At 42.0% G+C, this 16,018-nt stretch overlaps 1 protein-coding gene across 4 annotated transcripts in view; it reads right to left on the reverse strand.

Annotated features, from left to right (window-relative positions):
- The window catches only part of MARCHF1 (membrane associated ring-CH-type finger 1), a gene marked incomplete at its 5' end in the record, with an annotated part of 458,172 nt that overhangs the window by 10,657 nt on the left and 431,497 nt on the right, over positions 1-16,018 (reverse strand). The window lies entirely within an intron of this gene.

Below are 16,018 nucleotides of genomic sequence, written 5' to 3' on the forward strand. Positions count from 1 at the left end.
ATCTTCCTGGACCGCGGCACGAACCCGTGTCCCCTGCATCGGCAGGCGGACTCTCAACCACTGCGCCACCAGGGAAGCCCTGGGTTGTATGTTTTTTTAATATTGAGCTGAATGAGCTGCTTGTAAATTTTGATGATTAATCTTTTGTCAGTTGCTTCATTTGCAAATGTTTTCTCCCATTCTGAGGGCTGTCTTTTCGTCTTTACCATTTCCTTTACTGTGCAAAAGCTTTTAAGTTTGATTAGGTCTCATTTCTTTTTGTTTCATTTCCATTTGTATCTGTGATTTATGTCATAGAGTGTTCTGCCTAGGTTTTCCTCTAAGAGTTTTACACTGTCTGGCCTTATATTTAGGTCTTCAATCCATTTTGAGTTTATTTTTGTGAATGGAGTTAGGGAGTGTTCTAATTTCATTCTTTCACATGTAGCTGTCCAGTTTTCCCAGCACCACTTACTGGAGGCTGTATTTTCTGCACTGTATTTTCTTGCCTCCTTTATCAAAGATAAGGTGACCATATGTGCCTGGGTTTATCTCTGGGCTTTCTATCCTGTTCCATTGACCTACATTTCTGTTTTTGTGCCAGTACCATACTGTCTTGATTACTGTAGCTTTGTAGTAGTATAGTCTGAAGTCCAGGAGCCTGATTCCTCCAGCTCCATTTTTCTTTCTCAAGATTGCTTTGGCTATTCAGGGTCTTTTGTGTTTCCATAAAAATTGTGAACTTTTTTGTTCTAGTTCTGTGAAAAATGTCATTGGTAGGTTGGTAGGGATTGCATTGAACCTGTAGATTGCTTTGGGTAGTATAGTCCTTTTCAGAATGTTGATTTTTTCCAATCCAAGAATGTGGTATATCTCTCCATCTGTTTGTATATATTTAATTTCATTCATCAGTGTCTTGTAGTTTTCTGCATATGGGTTTTTTTTCTCCTTAGGTAGGTTTATTCCTAGGTATTTTATTCTTTCTGTTGCAGTGGTAAATGGGAGTGATTTCTTAATTTCTCTTTCAGATTTTTCATCATTAGTGTATAGGAATGCAAGATTTCTGTGCATTAATTTTGTATCCTGCTACTTTACCAAATTCATTGATTAGCTCTAGTAGTTTTCTGATAGCATCTTTAGGATTCTCTATGTCTAGTACCATGTCATCTGCAAACAGTGACAGCTTTACTTCTTCTTTTCTGATTTGGATTCCTTTTATTTCCTTTTCTTCTCTGATTGCTGTGGCTAAAACTTCCAAAACTATGTTGAATAAGAGTAGTGAGAGTGGGCAACCTTGTCTTGTTCCTGATCTTAGTGGAAATGCTTTCAGTTTTTCACCATTGAGGACGATGTTGGCTGTGGGTTTGTCATATATGGCCTTTATTATGTTGAGGTAAGTTCCCTCTATGCCTACTTTCTGGAGGGTATTTTTATCTTAAAACTGTTGCATTTTGTCAAAAGCCTTTTCTGTTGAAATGATCATATATGGTTTTTCACCTTCATTTGTTAATATGGTATATCACATTGATTGATTTGCATTTAATTGAAGAATCCTTGCATTCTTGGAATAAACCCCACTTGATCATGGTGTATGATCCTTTTAATGTGTTGCTGGATTCTGTTTGCTAGTATTTTGTTGAGGATTTTTGCATCTATGTTCATCAGTGGTTTGGCCTATAGTTTTCTTTCTTTGTGACATCTTTATCTGCTTTTGGTATCAGGGTGATTGTGGTCTCATAGAATGAGTTTGGGAGTGTTCCTCCCTCTGCTATATTTTGGAAGAGTGAGAAATATAGGTGTTAGCTCTTCTCTAAATGTTTGATAGAATTCGCCTATGAAGCCATCTGGTCCTGGGCTTTTGTTTGTTGGAAAGTTTTTAATCACAGTCTCTCTCAATTTCATTGCTTGTGACTGGTCTGTTTATATTTTCTATTTCTTCCTGGTTCAGTATCTGAATGTTGTGCTTTTCGAAGAATTTGTCCCATTTCTTTCAGGGTGTCCATTTTACTGCCATATAGTTGCTTGTAGTAATCTCTCATGATCCTTTGTATTTCTGCAGTGTCAGTTGCTACTTCTCCATTTTCATTTCTAATTCTATTGATTTCAGTATTCTCCCTTTTTTTCTTGACGAATCTGGCAAATGGTTTACCAATTTTGTTTATCTTCTCAAAGAAACACACCTTTTAGTTTTATTGATCTTTGCTATTATTTCCTTCATTTCTTTTTCATTTATTTCTGATCTGATCTTTATGGTTTCTTTCCTTCTGCTAACTTTGGGGTTTTTTTGTTCTTCTTTCTCTAATTGCTATAGGTGTAAATTTAGGTTGTTTATTTGAGATTTTTCATGTTTCTTGAGGTATGATTGTATTGCTATAAACTTCCCTCTTAGAACTGCTTTTTCTGCATAGGTATTGGGTCATTTTGTTTCCATTGTCATTTCTTTCTCGGTATTTTTTTATTTCCTCTTTGATTTCTTCAGTGATATCTTGGTTATTTAGTAGCATATTGTTTAGCCTCCATGTGTTTGTATTTTTTACAGATTTTTTTCCCTGTAATTGATATCTAGTCTCATAGTGTTGTGCTTGGAAAAGATACTTGATACAATTTCAATTTTCTTAAATTTACCAAGGTTTCATTTGTGACCCAAGAGATGATCTATCCTGGAGGATGTTCCATGAGCGCTTGAGAAGAAAGTGTATTCTGTTGTTTTTGGATGGAATGTCCTATAATTATCAATTAAGTCCGTCTTGTTTACTGTATCATTTAAAGCTTGTGTTTCCTATTTACTTTCATTTTGGATGATCTGTCCATTGGTGAAAGTGGGGTGTTAAGGTTCCCTACTATGATTTTGTTACTGTTGATTCCCCCTTTGATGGCTGTTGGCATTACCCTTATATTGAGGTGCTCCTGTGTTGGGTGCATAAATATTTACAATTGTTATATCTTCTTCTTGGATTGATCCCTTGATCATTATGTAGTGTCCTTCTTTGTCTCTTGTAATAGTCTTTATTTTAAAGTCATTTTGTCTGATATAAGAATTGCTACTCAGGCTTTGTTTTGATTTCCACTTGCATGGAATATCTTTTTCCATCCCCTCACTCTCAGTCTGTATTTGTCCCTAGGTCTGAATTGGGTTTCTTGTAGACAGCACATCTATGGGTCTTGTTTTTGTATCCATTCAGCCAGTCTATGTCTTTTGGTTGGAGTATTTACTCTACTTACATCTAAGGTAATTATCAATATGTATGTTGCTATTACCATTTTCTTAATTGTTTTGGGTTTGTTATTGTAGGTCTTTTCCATCTTTTGTGTTTCCTGCCTAGAGAAGTTCCTTCAGCATTTGTTGTAACAAGCTGGTTTGGTGGCGCTGAATTCTCTTAGCTTTTGCTTGTCGGTAAAGGTTTTAATTTCTCCGTCGAATCTGAATGAGATCCTTGCTAGGTAGAGTAATCTTGGTTGTAGGTTTTTCCCTTTCATCACTTTAAATATGTCCTGCCACTCCCTTCCCACTTGCAGAGTTTCTGCTGAAAGATCAGCTGTTCACCTTATGGGGATTCCCTTTTATATTATTTGTTGTTTTTCCCTTGCTGCTTTTGATATTTTTTCTTTGTATTTAATTTTTGATACTTTGATTAATATGTGTCTTGCTGTGTTCCTCCTTGGATTTGTCCTGTATGGGGGTCTCTGCACTTCCTGGACTTGATTAACTATTTACTTTACCATGTTAGAGAAGTCTTCAACTATAATCTCTTCAAATATTTTCTCAGTCCCTTTCTTTTTCTCTTCTTCTTCTGGGACCGCTATAATTTGAATGTTGGTGTGTTTAATGTTGTCCCGGAGGTCTCTGAGACTGTCCTCAATTCTTTTCATTCTTATTTCTTTATTCTGTCTGCAGTAGTTATTTCCACTATTTTACCTTTCAGGTCCCTTATCTGTTTTTCTGCCTCAGTTATTCTGCTGTTGATTCCTTCTAGAGAATTTTTTTTTTTTTTTTTTTGCGGTATGCGGGCCTCTCACTGTTGTGGCCGCTCCTGTTGCGGAGCACAGGCTCTGTACACGCAGGCCCAGCGGCCATGGCTTACGGGCCCAGCTGCTCCACAGCACGTGGGATCTTCCCAGACCGGGGCATGAACCCATGTCCCCTGCATTGGCAGGCAGACTCTCAACCACTGCGCCACCAGGGAAGCCCCTTCTAGAGAATTTTTAATTTCATTTATTGTGTTGTTCATCATTGTGTGTTTGCTCGTTAGTTCTTCTAGGTCCTTGTTAAATGTTTCTTATATTCTCTCCATTGTATTTCCATGATTTTGGATCATCTTTACTATCATTTCTCTGAATTCTTTTTCAGGTAGACTGCCTACCTATTTCCTCTTCATTTGTTAGGTCTGGTGGGTTTTTATCTTGCTCCTTCATCTGCTGTGTGTTTTTCTGTCTTCTCATTTTGCTTATCTTACTGTGTTTGGGGTCTCCTTTTAGCAGGCTGCAGGTTAGTAGTTCCCGTTGTTTTGGGTGTCTGTCCCCAGTGGCTAAAGTTGGTTCAGTGGGTTGTGTAGGCTTCCTGGTGGAGGGAACTAGTGCCTGTGTTCTGGTGATTGAGGCTGGATCTTGTCTTTCTGGTGGGCAGGTCCATGTCTGGTGGTGTGTTTTGGAGTGTCTGTGGACTTACTATGATTTTAGGCCGCCTCTCTGCTAATGGGTGGCATTGTGTTCCTGTCTTACTAGTTGTTTGGCATGGGGTGTCCAGCACTGTAGTTTGCTGGTCGTTGAGTGAAGCTGGGTGCTGGTGTTGAGATGAAGATCTCTCAAAGATTTTCGCCATTTTGATATTATGTGGAGCTGGGAGGTCTCTTGTGGACCAGTGTCCTGAAGTTGGCTCTCCCACCTCAGAGACACAGCACTGAAGGCTGGCTGAGGCTCCAACACCCTGTCAGCCACACGGCTCAGAAGAAAAGGGAAAAGGAAAGAAAGAGAGAAGGAAAGGGAGGAAGGAGCATTAAAAACTATACTAAAAAAAAAACAAAACAGAAATGGAGAGACAGAACCCTAGGGCAAATGGCGAAAGCAAAGCTATACAGACAGAATCACACACAGAAGTATACACATACATACACACTCACAAAAAGAGAAAAAGGAAAAAAAAAAAAAAAATATATATATATATATATATATATATATATATATATATATAGTTGCTACTAAAGTCCACCTCCTCTATTTGGGCTGATTCATTGTCTATTCAGGTATTCCACCGATGCAGGGTACATCAGGTTGATTGTGGAGATTTAATCCGCTGCTCCTGAGGCTGCTGGGAGAGATTTCCCTTTCTCTTCTTTTGTCGCACAGCTCCTGGGGTTCAGCTATGGATTTGGACCCGACTCTGCATGTAGGTCGCCGGAGGGCGTCTGTTGTTCGCTCAGACAGGACAGGGTTAAAGGAGCCGCTGATTCGGGGGCTCTGGCTCACTCAGGTTGGGGGGAGGGAGGGATCCGGAGTGTGGGGCGAGCCTGCGGCGGCAGAGGCCAACATGACGTTGCACCAGCCTGAGGCGCGCCGTGCGTTCTCCAAGGGAAGTTGTCCTTGGATCACGGGACCTCGGCAGTGGTGGTTTGCACAGGCTCCCGGAAGGGGAGGTGTGGACAGTGACCTGTGCTCACACACAGGCTGCTGCTTGGTGGTGGCAGCAGCAGCCGGAGCATCCCATGCCCGGCTCGGGGATCCACACTGTTAGTTGCGGCTCACGCCCGTCTCTACAGCTCCTTTAAGCAGCGCTCTTAATCCCCTCTGCTCGTGCACCCTGAAACAATGGTCTCTTGACTCTTCGGCAGCTCCAGACTTTTCCCCGGACTCCCTCCTGGCTAGCCGTGGCGCACTAGCCCCTTCAGGCTGTGTTCATGCCGCCAACCCCAGTCCTCTCCCTACGCTCTGAACAAAGCCCGAGCCTCAGCTCCCAGCCCCGCCCGCCCCGGCGGGTGAACAGTCAAGCCTCTGGGGCTGGTGAGTGCTGCTCGGCACCGATCCGCTGTGCGGGAATCTCTCCGCTTTGCCCTCGGTGCCCCTGTGGCTGCGCTCTCCTCTGCGGCTCCGAAGCTCCCCCCTCCGCCACCCGCAGTCACCACCCGCGAAGGGGCTCCTACTGTGTGGAAACCTTTGCTCCTGCACAGCTCCCTCCCACACTGGTGCAGGTCCCATCCCTGTTGTTTCGTCTGTGTTTTTTCTTTTTTCTTTTGCCCTACCCAGGTACGTGGGGAGTTTCTTGACTTTTGGGAGGTCTGAGGTCTTCTGCCAGCGTTCAGTAGGTGTTCTGTAGGAGTTGTTCCACGTGTGGATGTATTTCTCATGTATGTGTGGGGAGGAAGGTGATCTCCGCATTTTACTTTTCAGCCATCTTGATGGTCTCTCTTTCTTAACTAGTTTTAATGGTAATATTTATTGCGAGTAAACATGAATGATACATGTGCAGTTTGTGTAAACACTTTGTTTCTTTTTTAAAAAAATAATTTAGACAACTTGATGTACCCTGCATCTGTGGAATACATGAATAGACAACGAATCATCCCAAATTGAGGAGCTCTGTGGATGAAAGGTTCTTGATGCTGCACCCAGGAGTCAGTGCTGTGCCTCTGAGTTGGGAGAGCCAACTTCTGGACACTGGTCCACAAGAGACCTCCCAGCTCCACATAATATCAAAACGACAAAAATCTTCGAGATCTCAACACCAGCACCCAGCTTCACTCAATGACCAGCAAGCTATAGTGCTGGACACCCTATGCCAAAGAACTAGCAAGACAGGAACACAACCCCACCCATTAGCAAAGAGGCTGCCTAAAATAATAAAAAGTCCACAAACACCCCAAAACACACCACCAGACATGGACCTGCCCACCAGAAAGACAAGATCTAGCCTCATCCACCAGAACACAGGCACTAGTTCCCTCCACCAGGAAGCCTACACAACCCACTGAACCACCCTTAGCCACTGGGGACAGACACTCAAAACAACGGGAACTACAAACTTGCAGCCTGCAAAAAGGAAACCCCAAACACAGTAAGATAAGCAAAATCAGAAGACAGAAAAACACAGCAGGTGAAGGAGCAAGATAAAAACCCACCAGACCTAACAAGTGAAGAGGAAATAGGCAGTCTACCTGAAAAAGAATGCAGAATGATGATAGTAAAGATGATCCAAAATCATGGAAATAGAATAGACAAAATGCAAGAAACAGTTAACGAGGACCTAGAAGAATTAAAGATGAAACAAACAACGATGAACAACACAATAAATGAAATTAAAAATACTCTAGATGGGATCAATAGCACAATAACTGAGGCAGAAGAACAGATAAGTGATGTAGAAGATAAAATAGTGGAAATAACTACTGCAGAGCAGAATAAAGAAAAAAGAATGAAAAGAACTGAGGACAGTCTCAGGGACCTCTGGGACAACATTAAATGCAGCAACATTCGAATTATAGGGGTTCCAGAAGAAGAAGAGAAAAAGAAAGGGACTGAGAAAATATTTGAAGAGATTATAGTTGAAAACTTCCCTAATACGGGAACGGAAATAGTTAAGTCCAGGAGGGACAGAGAGTTCCATACAGGATAAATCCAAGGAGAAATATGCCAAGACATATTAATCAAACTGTCAAAAATTAACTACAAAGAAAACATTAAAAGCAGAAGGGAAAAACAGCAAATAACACACAAGGGAATCCCCATAAGGTAGCAGCTGATCTTTCAGCAGAAACTCTGCAAGCCAGAAGGGACTGGCAGGACATATTTAACGTGATGAAGGAGAAAACCCTGGAGCCAAGATTACTCTACCCAGCAAAGATCTCATTCAGATTTGATGGAGAAATTAAAACCTTTACAGACAGTCAAAAGCTGAGAGAGTTTAGCACCACCAAACCAGCTTTAAAAGAAATGCTAAAGGAACTTCTCTAGGCAAGAAACACAAGAGAAAGAAAATAATGAACCCAAAACAGTTAAGAAAATGGGAATAGGAACATACATATCGATAATTACCTTAAATGTACATGGACTAAATGCTCCCACCAAAAGACACAGGTTGGCTGAATGGATACAAAAACAAGACCCATATATATGCTTTTTACAAGAGACCCACTTCAGACCTAGAGACATACAGACTGAAAGTAAGGGGATGGAAAGAGATATTTCATGCAAATGGAAACCAAAGGAAAGCTGGAGTAGAAATTCTCATATCAGACAAAATAGACTTTAGAGACTATTAGAAGAGAAAAAGAAGGACACTACATAATGATCAAGGGACCGATCTAAGAAGAAGATATAACAATTGTAAATATTTATGCACCAAACACAGGAGCACCTCAATACGTAAGGCAAATACTAACAGCCATAAAAGGGGAAATCGACAGTAACACATTCATAGTAGGGGACTTTAACACCCCACTTTCCCCAATGGACAGATCATCCAAAATGAAAATAAGGAAACAAGCTTTAAATGATACATTAAACAAGATGGACTTGATATAGGACATTCCATCCAAAAACAACAGAATACACATTTTTCTCAAGTGCTCATGCAACGATCTCCAGGATAGATCCTACCTTGGGTCACAAGTCAAGCCTTGGTAAATTTAATAAAACTGAAATTGTATCAAGTATCTTTTCCAACCACAACGCTATGAGACTAGATATCAATTACAGGAAAAGATCTGTAAAAAATACAAACACATGGAGGCTAAACAATACACTACTTAATAACGAAGTGATCACTGAAGAAATCAAAAAATACCTAGAAACAAATGACAATGGAGACACGACCACCCAAAACCTATGGGATGCAGCAAAAGCAGTTTTAAGAGGGAAGTTTATAGCAATACAATCCTACCTTAAGAAACAGGAAACATCTCGAATAAACAACCTAACCTTGCACCTAAAGCAATTTGAGAAAGAAGAACAACCAAAAAAACCCCCAAAAAACCCAAAGTTAGCAGAAGGAAAGAAATCATAAAAATCAGATCAGAAATAAATGAAACAGAAATGAAGGAAACGATAGCAAAGATCAATAAAACTTAAAGCTGGTTCTTTGAGAACATAAACAAAATTGATAAACCATTAGCCAGACTCATCAAAAAGGGAGAAGACTCAAATCAATAGAATTAGAAATGAAAAAGAAGTAACAGCTGACACTGCAGAAATACAAAAGATCCTGAGAGATTATTACAAGCAACTCTATGCCAATAAAATGGACAACCTGGAAGAAATGGACAAATTTTTAGAAACCTGCCAAGACTGAATCAGGAAGAAATAGAAAATATGAATAGACCAATCACAAGCACTGAAATTGAAACTGTGATTAAAAATCTTCCAACAAAAGCCCAGGACCAGATGGCTTCACAGGCTAATTCTATCAAGCATTTAGAGAAGAGCTAACATCCATCCTTCTCAAACTGTTCCAAAATATAGCAGAGGGAGGAACACTCCCAAATTCATTCTGCGAGGCCACCATCACCCTGATGCCAAAACCAGACAAGGATGTCACAACGAAAACTACAGACCAGTATCACTGATGAACATAGATGCAAAAATCCTCAACAAAATACTAGCAAACAGAATCCAACAACACATTAAAAGGATCATACATCATGATCAAGTGGGGTTTATTCCAGGAATGCAAGGATTCTTCAATATACGCAAATCAATCAACTTGATACACCATATTAACAAATTGAAGGAGAAAAACCATATGATCATCTCAGTAGATGCAGAGAAAGCTTTCACCAAAATTCAATACCCATTTATGATAAAAACCCTGAAGAAAGTAGGCATAGAGGGAACTTTGGTCAACATATTAAAGGCCATATATGAGAAACCGACAGCCAACATCATCCTCAATGGTGAAAAAGTGAAAGCATTTCCACTAAGATCAGGAACAAGACAAAGTTGCCCACTCTCACCACTCTTACTCAACATAGTTTTGGAAGTTTTAGCCACAGCAATCAGAGAAGAAAAGGAAATAAAAGGAATCCAAATTGGAAAAGAAGTAGTAAAGCTGTCACTGTTTGCAGATGACATGATACTATACATAGAGAATCCTAAAGATACTACCAGAAAACTACTAGAGCTAATCAATGAATTTGGTAAAGTAGCAGGATACAAAATTTATGCACAGAAATCTCTGGCATTCCTATATACTAATGATGAAAAATCTGAAAGTGAAATCAAGAAAACACTCCCATTTACCATTGCAACAAAAAACACTCCCATTTATCATTGCAACAAAAAGATTAAAAGACCTGTATGCAGAAAATTATAAGACACTGATGAAAGAAATTAAAGATGATACAAATAGATGGAGAGATATACCATGTTCTTGGATTGGAAGAATCAACATTGTGAAAATGACTTTACTACGCAAAGCAATCTACAGATTCAATGCAATCCCTATCAAACTACCACTGGCATTTTTCACAGAACTAGAACAAAATATTTCACAATTTGTATGGAAACACAAAAGACCCCGAATAGCCAAAGCAATCTTGAGAACGAAAAACGGAGCTGGAGGAATCAGGCTCCCTGACTTCAGACTATACTAGAAAGCTACAGTAATCAAGGCAGTATGGTACTGGCACAAAAACAGAAAGATAGATCAATGGAACAGGGTAGAAAGCCCAGAGGTAATCCCACGCACATATGGTCACCTTATCTTTGATAAAGGAGGCAAGAATGTACAGTGGAGAAAGGACAGCCTCTTCAATAAGTGGTGCTGGAAAACGACAGGTACATGTGAAAGTATGAGATTATATCACTCCCTAACATCATACACAAAAATAAGCTCAAAATGGATTAAAGACCTAAATGTAAGGCCAGAAACTGTCAAACTCTTAGAGGAAAACATAGGCAGAACACTCTATGACATAAATCACAGCAAGATCCTTTTTGACCCACCTCCTAGAGAAATGGAAATAAAGACAAAAATAAACACCTGGGACCTAATGAAACTTCAAAGCTTTTGCACAGCAAAGGAAACCATAAACAAGACCAGAAGACAACCCTCAGAATGGGAGAAAATATTTGCAAATGAAGCAGCTGACAAAGGATTAATCTCCAAAATTTATAAGCAGCTCATGCAGCTCAATTAACAAAAAAACAACCCAATCCAAAAATGGGCAGAAGACCTAAAAAGACCTTTCTCCACAGAAGATATACAGACTGCCAACAAACACAAGAAAGAATGCTCAACATCTTTAATTAGAGAAATGCAAATCAAAAGTAAAATGAGATACCATCTCACACTAGTCAGAATGGCCATCAAAAAATCTAGAAACAATAAATGCTGGAGAGGGTGTGGAAAAAAGGGAACACTCTTGCACTGCTGGTGGGAATGTGAATTGGTACAGCCACTATGGAGAACAGTATGGAAGTTCCTTAAAAAACTACAAATAGAACTACCATATGACCTAGCAATCCCACTACTGGGCTTATACCCTGAGAAAACCATAATTCAAAAAGAGTCATGTACCAAAATGTTCATTGCAGCCCTATTTACAATAGCCCAGAGATGGAAACAACCTAAGTGTCCATCATCGGATGAATGGATAAAGAAGATGTGGCACATATATACAATGGAATATTACTCAGCCAGAAAAAGAAACGAAATTGAGCTATTTGTAATGAGGTGGATAGACCTAGAGTCATATAGAGTGAAGTAAGTCAGAAAGAGAAAGACAAATACCGTATGCTAACACATATATATGGAATTTAAGAAGAAAAAAAAATGTCATGAAGAACCTAGGGGTAAGACAGGAATAAAGACACAGACCTACTAGAGAATGGAGTTGAGGATATGGGGAGGGGGAAGGTAAGCTGTGACAAAGCGAAAAAGAGGCATGGACATATATACACTACGAAACGTAAGGTAAATGGAGCAACTAAGCCTGTGCGCCACAACTACGGAGCCTGCACTCTGGAGCCTGCAAGCCACAACTACTGAGCCCGCGCGCCTAGAGCCTGTGCTCCGCAAGAAGAGAAGCCACCGCAATGAGACGCCCGTGCACCAGAACGAAGAGTAGCCCCTGCTCACCGCAACTAGAGAACGTCCGTGCACAGCAGCAGAGGCACAATGCCTCCAAAAATAACTAAACAAATTTATAAAAGAAAATAGCATGAACTTTTGTTTCGTTTTCTTGGTCTGTATTTTTGTGATTTGTTTTCAGCACACAGATGTACCCTGGAGCATTCCTCTAGAATATGTAAAGATAAGGCAGGAGGATTAATTGTTCTCCCAAGTTAGAATTGGCAACATGGATAATTTAGGGAGTTAAAGTTTCAAGTACCATGTATTTATTTTTGTTTTTGTTTTCATCACAGGAAATAGGGATCTGGGGCATGATGTCTATTTAATCTAAAAGGACAGCCACTTAAAAACATACAAAGGGGGCTTCCCTGGTGGCGCAGTGGTTGAGAGTCCGCCTGCCGATGCAGGGGACACGGGTTCGTGCCCCTATCCCGGAAGATCCCACATGCCGCGCAGCGGCTGGGCCCGCGAGCCATGGCCGCGGAGCCTGTGTGTCCGGAGCCTGTGCTCCGCAACGGGAGAGGCCACAGCAGTGAGAGGCCCGCGTACAGCAAAAAAAAAAAAAAAAAAAAAAAAAAAAAAACATACAAAGGACTTTTCCCTGGCACTGTTGTTATTACAGCTCAGAAGATGCTGTTTTATATTCGACCTCCACTCTGGTTAAAGAAGGCAATTTGTTTCTCCTCAAATGTTTTCAAGATGGATTTAAAATATTTTGACTTTTCAATTATGCAGTTTTTTTCCAAAACTTTAAAAGCCAATTCAGGAGCAGCTCTCCCTGTTCCAACGCCAAAGGAAGATTAATAATTCATACAGATTCCCACAGTACCCGAAAATTTGCACTTTGGGAAGTTAGGTGTTAAATATAAGTGCAGAGAGTCTTTTACTAAAAAACTTTTACAAAAGTCTCCATGGTCCCATTTGAAATTACCCAAGTCAGGAGCTGTCCCTCTGGTCAATGACTGTAGGAATAACCACGGGGACTGCTTCGTGATAAAGATCTTGCTTCTTCCTATTTCAGAAGCTCTGAACACCAAAGATAAAAGCTATCTCATTTTCATTTGCTTTTAAGAAACTGAAAATAGGTACTTTCCTGGTGGTCCAGTGGTTAAGAATCCGTCTTCCAGTGCATGGGATGTGGGTTCGATCCCTGATCCGGGAACTAAGATCCCACATGCCGCAGGGTAACTAAGCCCACGTGGCGCGACTACTGAGCCCACACGCTCTTGAGCTCATGTGCCACAACTAGAGAGAAGCCTGCGTGCCGCAAAGAAGAGCCCACACGCCGCAACGAAAGATCTCGCGTGCCGCAACCAAGACCTGATGCAGCCAAAAATAAATATTTTTTAAAACCTGAAAATAACTTTTAAAAGTATATGGTAGAAAGCTGACCCTATATACTGTGTGTGTGTATATATGTTTATAGATAGCTATAGCTATAGATATTAAGAAGCTGACCTTTGGTTATCATTCAACCTTTTCTGTTGGGAAATATGACTGAGGACTCTGAGGGACAGTCCATTGGAGACTGTGGTCTGAAATCCTGCATCTACCCAGAGCTGAGAAAGGGAAAAAACATTTTGAAGAGAAATTCCAAAAGAAAGAAAAAAAGTGGAAAAATGTGTGTATGAGGCATTCACTGTCGTCATTCCTCCTCCATTGACTGGGCCCCTTGCCAGGTCCCAGACACAGTGCTCAGCACCCAGGATGTGCTGGTGAGCAGGACAGACACTGCCCAGCCTGCTTGGAGCTCAGTCTACTGGTCAGGGGAGACAGACAGTTAAATAAGTGATTATAATAAAGTGTGGTAAGTCTCCTGGTAGGGCAGAGCTTCTCAGCCTGACTGCACAACAGAATCATGTAAGGGGTAATTAAACCTTTGGGGGTAAAACTTCCGCTTTGTAGTGGTATAGAATCTGCACAGGGGATGCAACAGGCAGTCAAGGTAGGGGGGCTACGGGAGCAGGTGTTCTCAACACTTAGAGGGTGTCAGCTACCCACACATTGCTGGGCTCCACCTGCAGAATCTCTGATTCACAGGTCTGGGGTGGGGAGAAGCCAGGAAACTGCATTTCTAACAAATGCCTAGGTAATGCTGATGCTGTGGATTTGGGGACCACATGTTGAGAGCTGCGGAGGTAGTAACAATTATTCTAGCTCAGGGAGCCGAACTGAGTTTCCAAGAGGGAGTGATGTCTAAGGTAAATTGTGAAGGGCTGAGTGGAGCTCAGGGAGGTGTGTGATGACCCGTGAGCGTGAGAGTGAGTGTCTGGGGCTGACACGAGAAGCTGGGAGGACGTGTCACGGAGACGGAAAAGCAGAGCAGGGTCTGGAAGCAGATCTGGGAGCTGAACCAGTGTTGGACATAATTGGCTTCAGCCAGGTCACGGGGTCAGCGTAGCCCCGTTTCAGAGCCCATTTTAAGAAACATGAATAAACAGGGATAGAACGTGGTCAGATTTGTGTTTTGTAAATTTGCTGCGAGTCCATTTCTGGATGTGGGTTGAAGGTGGGCAAAACTGGAGAAAGTCTAGCTAAGGAGCAGTTTTCCAGTAAAAGAGATGATCACACAGGTGGTGGCAGAGTGGGGAGGGAGAGAAATGGACAGATCCCTGAGGTGTGTGGCACAGACTAAATAGGACTTGGTGACCTATGTAAGGTGGAAGTGGGGGGTGGCGAGGAGTGAAGCCTGGGGTGCATTTGGTTACCGGGGGTTAGCGATGCCATTCCTACGGGGGTCAGAGTGGGAAGTGGTGGTAGCTTAGGAGTTTGGACACACTGCGTCCAGGTGCCTGGGAGACCTTTAAATGGAGAGGTCTGGGAGCCAGGTAGATGTGTGGTTGGAGATCATTTGTGTGTGTGGGGGGGGTTACCAGCATAGAAGTGACACCTGAAGACAATGACAGCTGGGGGACTAGAGAGGGAGATAAATTGAAAGAGGCATGGCTCCTGGGTCACGGGTTTCAGGGCTGAGGTTGTGACAGTCATGTCCACTGTGGGATAAACGACTGCTATTCACTCACATGTGTCAGAAGTGGGATTGAGTAAATGACTCAACAGAGAGGCTCTGAGCTGCCTGCCTATGGATGACGTGAGATTGCATCCTCCTCTTCTGTCTGGGAGAGGGGCCATCATCTTGTTTCCCTCCCCTGTAGCTGGGGGACAGCAGCGGGAGCCCTGCAGCCTGGGGCAGCCAGGCCCAGGCAGGGTGGCCACCAGGAGAGGGCTAGGCTACGCTGGAACACTGACATTGGGACATACCCAGCCCGGCTTCAGGTCTGCTCTGGACTGTGAGGAAACACTGCAGTCCTAAGGTCGTAGGCTGGGTGTAGTGAGGTGGGGAAGGTGATGGGGTGCCTGTTTGTCTTCACGTACACACAGAGTCAGCTGCAATGTTTGTGGCATACTTTCTGTTACCTGGCTTGAGCCAGTTCCTGTAGCCGTAGGCGATATGGGCTTAAAATATATAAATAAATAAAAAGTTCCTACGAAGGAACTTAGACAGCAGGGATGTGATAGACATTTTAAAATCCAGCATCTCAGGAACAATGCATAATGAGTGGTAAACAACGTAGTTTGGTATAAACTGTATATAAATGAGTTGGTACTGACACAAAAATACCCCCCACCTGTTTTTTCTAGCACTTTCATTCCCGTTCAGAAGAGGACACTGCCTCTGGAGAACCCCTGCCAGACACATGCTCCAGCTACATAAAACACATCCCAGGGGGTCTGGGGTCCCGGTCCTTTTGAGCCCAGCCCTGTTCTGCCCAGAAGCAGCACCCAAGGAGCACGAGAAGGGGGGCCTTCCCCCCTGCTTTTGTCAATCCCAACACAGAGACACAGAAGAAAGAAAGCTCTCCTTTAAAAAATTCTTTTCCTCCTTCCTTCTTTCCCTCACTGCCTCTCATCTTGTTCTTCCACCTACTTCTTTTCTTGAGGGAGACAAACTTCGTGTTATCATCTGAACAACTTCTCCTT

Source organism: Mesoplodon bidens (genome assembly GCF_964165515.1).
Source record: "Mesoplodon bidens genome assembly, chromosome: 1".
NCBI classification, from domain to species: domain Eukaryota; kingdom Metazoa; phylum Chordata; class Mammalia; order Artiodactyla; family Ziphiidae; genus Mesoplodon; species Mesoplodon bidens.